Source organism: Pelmatolapia mariae, linkage group LG12 (assembly GCF_036321145.2).
Source record: "Pelmatolapia mariae isolate MD_Pm_ZW linkage group LG12, Pm_UMD_F_2, whole genome shotgun sequence".
In the NCBI taxonomy this organism is placed as follows: Eukaryota; Metazoa; Chordata; class Actinopteri; order Cichliformes; family Cichlidae; genus Pelmatolapia; species Pelmatolapia mariae.
In genome coordinates this window covers 12442312-12453725 of record NC_086237.1, presented here as the reverse complement: position 1 = coordinate 12453725, position 11414 = coordinate 12442312, and the positions used below count along the sequence as shown (strand labels likewise).

The window sequence follows — 11414 nt, the reverse complement described above, 5'->3', positions numbered from 1 at the left end:
CGCAAGCCAGCAGGAGGCTGAAGGCCCCTGCTAGTATAGGCCAGGGCAATTGCTCCTACTATCCAATGGGAGAGGCGCTGTTTAGACACAGGCTTTCCCATGTGTGGTTTAGCCCAGGACACGAACAGCTGGTCACTTTGTCTGACACTCTGGGTTCTGTCCATATAAATGTGCAGAGCACGGACTGGACACAAGGTATGCAGCCGCTGTTGCTCCTCTGAGGAGAAAGGCGGTGGGTAAAAGGCCGGCAGTTCTATAGGGGAACATGTGCCAACAACCTTTGGGATAAAGGCAGGGTTGAGCCGCATACTGACCCTCGTATTATCCGAGGAGAACTGAATGCATGACTGATGCACTGAGAGAGCGTGGATCTCTCCTACACGCTTAGCTGAAGCTAAAGCAATTAATAGAGCTGTCTTCAAGGACAGAAATTTTAACTCAACCTGTTCCAGGGGTTCAAATGGGCAACAGGAGAGCGCAGCTAATACTGTAGGAAGGTCCCACGATGGAGCCAGTGGCCTAGATGTAGGCAATTTACGCCGTGCACCCTTCATGAAACGGCATATTAAGGGATGCTGACCAACAGTCTTTCCCTCAAAACCAATATGGCAGGCTGAAATTGCTGCCAAATACACCTTGATGGTGGAGAAGGCTTTACCTTCATCAATCAGGGCCTCAAGAAATGACAAAATCACAGCCACAGAGCACTGAAAAGGGATGGACTGTGATTCTAAGCACCAGCTTTCAAACACACGCCACTTGTGCTCATATAGCGTCCTAGTAGACGATGCTCTAGAACTCTGAATAGTGTCGATAACACTATGAGGGAGCCCCACTGTGTTCAGGTTAAACCACTCACGGGCCAAGCCCGTAGAGCTAGCCTCTCTGGGTGGGGGTGGAATATTTCCCCTCGTGCCTGAGACAGGAGGTCTCTGCGTAGTAATGGCCAAGGTGGGCTGCACAGCAGCTGAAAAATCTCTGCCAGCCAGTGCTTCCCTGGCCAGTGCGGGGCTATCAGGATCATATAGTGACCTCTCTCTCTCACTCTGGCCAGAGTTGGAGAAATGAGGGCCACTGGGGGAAAAGCATAGAGGAGGGTTCTTGGCCACTCGTGAGCTAGAGCATGTGTGCGCATGTGAGGGCCCCATTCCCCATTCACTGTTCTGCCTTCGTGGGTGGCCCCCCAGCCCGAAAGAGAGGCATCTGTGGAGACCACCTTCCTGGCTGAAACTGCCCCCATGGCAACGCCCTGGGACAAGAAACCTGGCTTCTTCCACTCGCGGAGAGCGAGTGAACAGTCTGCAGAGACTCTCATGCGACGGTGGCCGTCTCGGTGAGGGTCTAGTCCCCGCGAGCCCACCCAGCGCTGAAAGCCTCTCATGTGCAGGCGTCCCAGTGTTATCGCCACTAGAGAAGAAGCCATCAGACCTAGCAGCCTCTGGCACTGTTTGAGGGTCACTGTGTTGCCTCTGCGAAACAGTGCTAGGGATGACCGTATGGTCGCTGTTCTCTCTGGGGACAGAAAAGCTCTCACCCGGAGGGAGTCTAGGCTGAGCCCTATGAAAGTAATGCACTGAGTTGGCTTCAGTGTGCTCTTTTCCATGTTTATCTGGAAACTCAAACTCTCTAGGTGGTGTATGAGAGCATTTGTGTGACAAGCCGCTTCCTGGCGGGTTGGGGCTGCCACCAGCCAGTCGTCGATGTATGTGGCCACCCGAATGCCCTTTTCTCTGAGCGGGGCCACTGCTGCCTCGGTGCATTTTACAAACACCCTTGGGCTCAGTGAGAGACCAAAAGGCAGGACTACAAACTCGTATGCTATCCCTGGAAAGCAAATCTTAGATACTTTCGGTGTGGGGGATATATGGGGATGTGGAAATAAGCATCCCTCAGGTCGATTGATGTGAACCAGTCGCCCGCTTGTACAAACCGTAGCAGCGAGGCGTGTGTCAACATCCTGAACTTGTATGTCCTTAAATGCCGGTTCAGGGCACGGAGATCCAGAATGGCTCTCATCCCCCTCCCCCCTTTCTTTGGCACAAGGAAATACCTTGAATAAAATCCGCTGTGCATTTCCTCGGGAGGGACAACTCTTATAGCTCCTTTGTCTCTCAAGGTGGAAATTTCCTCCAGGAGAAAGCTGGCAGACCCGCCCAGAGCACGAGAGTAAATGATTTCTTTGAAATGTGGTGGAGCGACATTGAATTGCAGCCTGTAGCCCTTTTCCAATGTCCTCAGCACCCATGCTGACTGAGTGCAGGTAGCCCAGCTCTTTATGTGGAGAGACAGAGGGCTCACTGGCCACTCCACCAAAGATAGCGTTTTGGCGCCCCCTTGTGGTTGTAGCGCGAAACATACGGCATTTCGGTGTCCCGTCACCTCTGTCGCAGGCGAGGGAGGTGACGGGCTCATCTGCATTATCACAGCCGTGGAAACGCGAGTCTCCACGGGCTGCGTTATGGCAGACGTTGCTCTGTTTTTCAGCATGTTTGATTTTTTCATGTGTTTTACAACACTCAACAGCGCCCTCGGCAAACTGCCTGGATGCGCGTGTCGGGGCTTTCTTAATACAGAATGCATGAGAGAAGTGCTTGTGAAACAACACTGCGAACTTTGGCTCTCTTTCCCTCTGGCGGGTCCAGTGACAGGAACGCCGGCCAGAGTTATGCACTCTGTGTGGAGCATGTCCCGTTGAACTTGTTCTGGAATGGAGCTGGTTGGCGGCAGAGCGGCCCATGAAGGGGGGAAACTGGGTTCGCTCTCGCCTAGAGGAGAGGCTGTCAGGCCAGCCGCTTCTTCCTCCTCACGGTAGCACGGTAGTGCAGCAGGGGGAGGAGGAGGGGCCGCTCGAGGTCTGGCCTGGGGAGGCTGTTTCCGAGTCCAAGGATTCTTAGGAGCCCCAGCAGCCTGGGGGGCTGCCTGCGTCTTAGGCACTTTGGGGATCCTGAAAGCGGGGACCGGGTGAGCTGCCTGCGCGAATGACTGGCGCGGTGCCGCTGGGGTGGCGTGCTGGGCCCTCCTCGGCAGGCAGAGTTTCAGAGCCTCATCATCTCTCTTTTTCTCCTCACATCTCTTCTGCATGGATGTAACAGCCGCACCAAAGAGACCTTGAGGGACGACAGGGGTGTCGAGGAGTTCCTCTTTTTCCTTAGTCGTCAGGTTGGTGAGCCCGAGCCAGCATGCTCGCTCCTGAAGAACCATGAGGCCCCTGGCTCTCCCAGTAGCCTGTACGGCTACCTTGTGGAGGCGGAGGACGTGGTCAGTTATAACGCAGATTTCTTCCCACACTGTGGTATCTGGTTTAGCTGTCATGTCCTCTTCTAGCTCAGCTTGGTAAGCCATTAGCATAGAGGAGGCGTTGTGGGCTCTTACCGACAGAGCCGCTGCCTTGTAGCACTTATCTGTAAGGTTAGACTGGAAGCGGTCTGTCTTGGAGGGGAGAGATGGAGCCGATGAGGACAGAGACGTCTTCGGGTGAAGATGGCTCGCTACCAACGGCTCCACTTGTGGCATCTGGCAGAGGCCGATAGACTCCATCCCCTCACAATCCAGCAGAGAGCTCCCCGCGATGGGGTTTTTCTCGCTGTAAGGTTTTGCTTTCCACGTCACCGCTATCTCATCGAGTAGCTCCGGGAAAACAGGCAACACATGCTTCCCCGTCTTTTTCGCCTTCGGCAATTTCTTACCGTCAAAACAAGATTTTGCAACCTCTGTTTGTATGGCGGGCCATGGGATGTTGAGCCTAGCAGCTGCGCGCTTGCACATGTCCTGCATGTCGAGATCCAGGGGAGACGGCGGTGTCGGTTTTTCAACCTCGCCGGTAGCCAAGTGCTTTGCAGCCCAGCTGATGCTAGCCAAGGAGGTGGAATCTTCCTCCTCCTCATCAGACAGCAGGAGCTCCGAGTCAGCCGACTCATCTCCGTCCTCGTTAGCATCTCCTCCCCGGGTGACTCCAGCATGGGGGAAAAACTCACAATCTCCGTGTGCCTCCAGCGACGGGAAAGCGGTCGCGATGGGCTTAGGGTCCACCTCTGCCCAGCTCGGCCCTGGCGTTGCGGCCAAATCATCGGGCATCTCAATTTCCCCTTGCGCTGCAGCAGCCTCACACAGCAAAGGGTCGCCACCCGACAGGTTAGCCTGGCGAGCTAGCCTGCGGCGGAGTAGTTTGCGTGGGAAAGCCGCGCAGTGGATACAGTCGTGTGCGGGTGTCAAGGCAGCCTGAGCGTGAGATAAACACAGGCATGCCGCACACACGAGGTGTGTATCCCAGGCAGAAATCTTCTTGCCGCAAGGACAAAGTTTTGCAACTGCGTTGTCAGTGTAGCCATGGTTAGCTAGAGGGTTGCGCACGTTAGCGAGACCGACACTGAGTGTGGAAAATATTGCTATTCCTGAGCTAGCGTGGGGTGAAAAGTAGTGCTACCTTTCTACAGGTATTGCTACCTAATGTGTAAAAACCGCTAGCGCCGAAGGGTATTGCTACCTGATGGTGAAGCTAGTGGTACCTTTATTAGCAAAGTGTTGCTACTTCGCTTTGGGAAAATATTGCTACTTCCCAGGGTGAAAGTATTGCTACTTGACACCAGCACTAGCTACAGAACAGTATTGCTACTGCTTGTATGCTAGTGGACAACTGAAATGCGGGGAACAAAGCGCCCGGCGACCGAGTTGTTCACTCGAATCTGTGGACAGTTTAGCTTAGCACCCAATACCACAGTTGTCTACAGGCTTCTGTGAGAAGCGAGAAGAGGTTTTTGAATGACATCTGACGCTATGTCAGCCTATTATATAGGGAGGTGCTAGCCCCTCCTGACATGGGCGTCACTTAGCCAGCCTGTAATGGTATTTGCGCTTCTGATGAGGTCACGCAGGAGGCGTTCCCATACTGAGACACGAAACGAATGCTATGAAAGAGAACCGATGGAAGCTAGGTCCCCTAACTTTCAGCAGCTGTTGAAAGGATAAAGTTGTGGTATATCAGTGGTTAGAAATACCATTATTGCTTTAGGATTAGTTTAACACAAAGTCAGGGCTTACCCGGGACCATTGCTGTGAGTCACAGTGCGCTGCATAAAAGTCCTTTCACATCGGACGCAGGATGTGCTGCTAATGCTAACTAAAAGCAAAGGATCCAGAATTTGTTGCGCTGGCTGCTGAGCTCTGTGGGTTCCCTTTCAGTCGATTCACTCGGTACAACACATAAGTATGGGATATCACGCCCTCGCGTGTCCTGGCTGAAGAAACCTTTATTCACGCCTTTAAGGCAGATGACGTGTGATGACACGCGCACGGCCCCGCCTGCACATATAGCCGCTGTCATCACAGTCATCCCTCAGTTCTTACGCTCTTCACCTCGCTGAGAACACCTCTGCTGAGTTGGGCTAGCTAGCTGCTGCTAGTTAGCTCCGTTGTCTGCCGACTTGAACTTAGCTTAACTGCCCCTGTTGGTGTTAGCCTCCACCGCGCTGTTGGTGTGTAGGCTGCCCGCGGAGCGCTAATTTCAAGTTTTTCCTGTGCAGCGTTTGCGTTTTGGAATGGACTCCAAACCGAAGCGAGCAAAGCAGAAATCTTCTGTTCGCCCCTGTCCCCAGGGATGCGCTTTCTCTTTGCACGACAGCGACCAGCACAATGCCTGCCCTGTCTGCCTGGGGATCGTCCACGCTAGGAGAGCGTTGATGGAGCCCGAAGCCTGTGCATTTTGCCGCCAGCTCCGGCGCTCGACCCTGGAAAGACGGGTGACGTTTGTGGAAAAAGTGCTGGGACGCTCGGCTGTCGCACGGTATGACCCTCTCCTTTCCGAGTCTGGAGCCCCGGCTTCGTCCGAGTCCGAAGATGAGGATTTTCCGGTCGATGTCCCCGCAATTAGCTGGGCTGACCACATGGAATATGTTGACGGGTTAGCCGATGACGAGCCAGAACCATGCAGGAGCGCTGACGGGCTTCAGCCTGGGTTGAAGCCCGCCAGCGCTCCCCAGGAAGACGATGACGTGCTGGACATTGGCCTGGACATCCATGGTTTGTCGGAGGATGAGCAGGAGAGCTCATTGTCGACCCAATGTGCCGCCGCTGCTGCGCCGGTCGGCCACGATGACACCTCTCTTTTCTCTCTGTTTCGCCGTGCTGCTGAGAAGCTGCAGGTGGACTGGCCCTCTCCTCCGCCAGCTCAGAAGCCGTCGCCGTTCGCGGGTTTTTTCCTCCCACCGGAGCCCGCAACGGCCAAAAACTGCCTTCCCATGTTCCCAGACTTTCTCTGCGAGCTAACAGCATTATGAGACAAACCTCTGTCTACCCGCGTCACTGTGCCCGGCTATGGACAGTACATGGAATTGGACGGCGCCGAGGGGGCTGGCTTAGCTAACCCACCCCCTATGGAGCCGTCTCTGGCTGCTTATCTGGCCCCGTCCCATAACCATGGTGTCGGCGGCCCCGCAACTCTGCCGTCCAAGCACTGCAGATTCTCTGCTTCGCAGCTGGAGAAGATTAATCGGGCTCAGGCCGGCACTGCTCGCGCCATGAGCTCTGTCAACATGCTCCAGACGTACCAGGCCTGGCGGAGCTCGGATCGCTGGTTCCTGATGACAGCCCGCTGGCACCTCTTCTTAACGAGGTCAGAGTCGCCACAGATCACATCCTCCGTGCGTCTCGCTGTGCAGCGCTCTCCCTGGGCAGAGGGATGGCTTCGACAGTAGTGGCGCAGAGGCACCTGTGGCTGACCCTCTCTGACGTCCCGGATAGCGACAGAGCTGTATATCTGGACGCACCAGTGTCTGCGTCTGGGTTATTCGGACATTCACTTGAAGCCATTCAGGCTAGATTCGATCTGAGGAAGAAGCAGACGGAAGCTCTGCGCGACATCATCCCCAGACGTCAGCCGAAACCCAAGCCCGCAGCTAGCTCTCACAGGCCCGCCGCTCCTCTGCCAACTGGCAAGAGATCGGCACCCACTGCTGAAGTGGGTGTGCCGCCAGCGAGAGCACATCCTCCGGCCCGAGCTCCACGCCAGTCGGCCTGGAGCAATGGCCCACCCTCGGGCCCCCAGCGGGACCCGACGCCCAGGAGGAAGAAGCCTCAGCCCTCCTAGCTGTGGTTTCGAGTGGAGAAGGGGTCCAGCAGCAGGGAGACGCTGCTTTTACCCCTCTGTTGCCGCACAAGAGGTGCCGCTTAAGTTCTGTTCAGGTTGTCAGCCCCAGAAGGCGCTGCACTTTCCTAACACTGTCTCCCAAGCACAAAACCCCTGCACACAAAATGCCTCAGGTAACTCCCTGTTCAGGTGTGTTAAATGTTCAGGTGACCACATCGAGTGTTCCCGCTGTTTTTCATTGTTGTGCCCCAGAAAAGGTGCCTCCAACAAACTGTGTGAATGTACATGTTCCCATGTTACAATCAATAAAGAGTGTTGTTTATTCTCAAACAATCACAAATGCTCAGCCTGCGGGCAGAATGAGCCAGGTCAGGCAGGTGATGCAGTTCCCTGCAGACACACTGGGGGGCGACAACGCCCCGCCTACGGTGCTGCAGGTCAGCTGGCTGGCTGCTCACTTCCCTCAGTGGCGCGCTTGCGCCCCCTCTCCGTGGGTGCTGCGAACCGTTGCCATGGGTTACCGGTTGCAGTTCCGGGTCAAGCCGTCTCGTTTCCAAGGAGTCGTAAACACGACTGTCAACACCGAGGCGGCCATGATATTCCGAGAGGAAATAAAGGCGCTATTGCAGAAAAGAGCAATACGAGTGGTCCCCACTTCAGAGACAGACAAAGGTTGATACAGCCGTTATTTTGTTGTTCCGAAAAGAGGGGGAGGGCTTCGTCCCATCCTCGACCTGCGAGTCTTGAACACGTATCTACGTACGTACAGGTTCAAGATGCTAACACTCAGACAGCTCTTGAATGCAGTCGGCCCGGGAGATTGGTTTGCGACAATCGATCTAACAGATGCTTATTTTCATGTGGCTATACACCCGAAACACAGGCAGTTTCTGAGATTTGCATTCGAGGGCGTAGCCTACGAATACCTAGTGCTGCCGTTCGGGCTGTCGCTCGCTCCTCGCACCTTTACGAAATGTGCCGAGGCAGCGCTAGCGCCCCTCAGAGAGAGGCATCCGCATCTTAGCCTACCTAGACGACTGGGCTCTCGTAGCTTGTTCCAGAGAGCAGGCGGAGACACAGCTGTCACTGGTTCTGTCACACTTTCAGACGCTGGGGTTCTCTGTGAACTTTCAAAAGAGCTCGCTAATCCCGAGTCAGCAGATTTCTTTCCTCGGTTTGGAAATATGCTCGCTTTCCAGCCGCGCAAGTTTGTCGGATCACAGAGTGGCCGTGTTTCATCGCTGCCTCACTCAGTTTCAGCTGGGACGCAGACTGTGTTTCCAGACGATATTACGCTTGTTGGGCATGATGGCATCTATGATCGCCGTAGTGCCACTTGGACTGTTAAAAATGAGAGCGTTTCAACGCTGGACTCTCTCTCACCGCCTGTGTGCATCGCGTCATCCCCGGAGGAGGCTGCCGCTAACCGCGTCTTGCATGCTAGCTCTCCGTCCTTGGAGGGAGCCCAGGCTGCTGCATCAGGGCTCTCGGATTGGGAGGGTGTTGTTTCGCAAGGTGGTGTCCACAGATGCTTCCCTAAGAGGGTGGGGAGCGCTGTGCAAGGGTGCATCAGTGAAAGGGATCTGGTCCGCAGCTCAACGCCAGCTGCACATCAACCACTTAGAGCTGTTAGCAGTGTTCTTAGCTCTAAAGCATTTCCGTCCAGTCCTGGAGGGCCAGCATGTCTTAGTCAGGACGGACAATTCAACAGGCAGGGAGGAACACGCTCTCTTCCCCTGTTGAGGCTGTCTCGCTCTCTGCTGTTATGGTGCAGTGTTCATTTTCTGTCTCTGAGAGCCACCCATGTCCCGGCTCACCTGAACCTGGGGCCGGACCTTCTCTCCAGGGGGGGTCCTCTGGTGAGAGAATGGAGGTTACACCCTTTAATAATCAGCCTGCTAGCAGCGAGTTCTTGGCAGCTTCCTCTCCGCAGGGATCTCCTCTCTCAGGCGGGAGGAGAAGTGTTTCATCCGCGCCCAGATCTGTGGCACCTTCATGCTTACCTGCTGAGAGGCTAAACTTGATTGCTAAGGGTTTGCCACCTAGTGTGATAGCGACAATTCAGAGCGCTAGGGCCTCATCTACTAGAGGCTTGTACGCTTACAAATGGCGAGCCTTCTAGCAATGGTGCCAGGACCGCCACACTCTCCCATTTCAATGCTCTATTGTGGATGTTTTGACATTCCTGCAGGAGCTGCTGGATAAGGGCCTTTCATTTTCGACAATTAAGGTTTATTTAGCAGCTATATCTGCTTGTCATATTGGCTTTGACGGGGTGACACCAGGTGCACATCCCCTCGCCATACGTTTTCTGAAAGGAGTTCGCCGGCTGAGACCCGTGCTTAAGTCCAGTGTCCCTGCTTGGGACTTGTCTTTGGTGCTGGAGGCCCTTTGTAGCCCCCTGTTTGAACCTATTGAGTCTGTGGATATGAAATTTCTTTCATATAAGACCGCATTACTTCTCGCTTTGGCTTCAGCAAAGCGAGTGGGTGACCTTCATGCGCTGTCTGTGCATCCCGCCTGCACACAGTTTTCTCCTGATGGCCACAAGGTCGTATTGCGTCCAAATGCTGCCTATTTTCCCAAGATCATGCCTGCATCTTATAGCTCAATGGAGTTTGAGTTGCTGAGCTTTTGCTCCCCTCCTTTTGCATCTGAGGAGCAGAGGAGGATGCATTCTCTTTGTCCAGTGCGTGTGCTACGCACCTACATTGAGCGCACTCAGAATGTGTGTTTATGTGACCAGCTGTTTGTCTGCTTCGCCAATCCAAATAGAGGTAGATCTCTGTCCAAACAGAGGCTGTCCCACTGGATTATAGAAGCTATCTCACTGGCATACGGCACCAGAGGTCTTGCTTTGCCCCACGGGGTGAGGGCTCATTCCACCAGGGGGATGGCAACCTCATGGGCTCTTTTTAAAGGGGTGCCTGTAGCTGATATTTGTGCGGCAGCTAGTTGGGCATCACCGCACACTTTTGTGCAGTTTTATCGGTTGGACGTTACAGCCCCTTCGGTGGCTCATACTGTCCTTTCTGCTGGGTCTACCACTCACTAAGGAAGTGGTGGCCCGATTCCGGTTCGGTGGCTGCTCTGCGGGGAGTGTATATATGTCCCATACTTATGTGTTGTACCGAGTGAATCGACTGAAAGGGAACGAATAGTTATGTCTATAACTTCTGTTCCCTGAAGGAGAGGAACGAGGTACAACACAAGGTGGCCCCACTGAGCAATTTGGCTCGGTGAAGAGCCGCTATCGAACTGAGGGATGACTGTGATGACAGCGGCTATATGTGCAGGCGGGGCCGTGCGCGTGTCATCACACGTCATCTGCCTTAAAGGCGTGAATAAAGGTTTCTTCAGCCAGGACACGCGAGGGCGTGATATCCCATACTTATGTGTTGTACCTCGTTCCTCTCCTTCAGGGAACAGAAGTTATAGACATAACTATTCGATTTTCCCTGCCCTGCCTTGAGACCCTGTTCGTGACTGTGGCAGTTGCAGTGAGCGTGTGGAGCCCCTCCCCTCCATGGACTTCTGGATTCGCTGGACCCCTTCTCCCCACTTGTATATAGTGCACTCTGTGTTATGTAAATAAAAAAAACTGTTTATTGTGATTCGTAGTCTTCGCTTGAGTCCTGCTCAGCCTTGACAATTTTTAGTCACTTTCGGTTCAAGCTGCTTAGATTACCATGATCTCACATTTGCCATTTGTGTGTGTGTGTGTCCCACATATTGCATACTCTGCTTTTGTCCTCAAATCGGGTAGGAAGTGTCTGTGTGGTTGAGCTGGTCTGGTCTGTCTAGACTTTCACTAGATAGATCAGGCTGCACCCACCTGTGAAACAGGTGGAGCGTCACCAGGACATGCAGAACTCTTGCCTCCTTAATAGAAAGGGCCACTCCCAGAGGCGGAGGACTGTGAGGCATCCAACCCCCATCTCATCAATAGGGGGGCATGATCTGAAATAACAATAGATTGATAATTGCAAGTTTCAATAAGTGGAAGAGGACATTTATCAGTGACAAATGAATTTATCCAATCGAACATTTTGTGGATAGGAGTATAGTCGGCGCATGCCCTTGATGAGTATCCTTAATTGAGCTTCTTTCTAGGTTCCTGCTTGGCTTCTCATGTCCTTGTGTATTCTCATGTAACTTTCTAACCCTCAGAGAGTCTCTCAGTCTTGTTCTCTAAAACCTAAAGAATTATGAATTTGATCAACTGGTCCCTTAACGAAATTGACACCCTATTTTTGATGAGAAGCCTGGGCTCGGGAGAGCCTGATTGTCCTGCAGAGCCCCTTGCTGCCGGATACTCGATGGTCGGTTGCGT

The 11414-nt window shown here is 53.7% G+C and overlaps 1 pseudogene; it reads left to right on the top strand.

Moving 5' to 3' along the window:
* Positions 1–7857: 7857 nt before the first annotated feature.
* On the top strand, positions 7858–10136 carry LOC135933710 (uncharacterized; annotated as a pseudogene).
* Positions 10137–11414: the final 1278 nt, after the last annotated feature.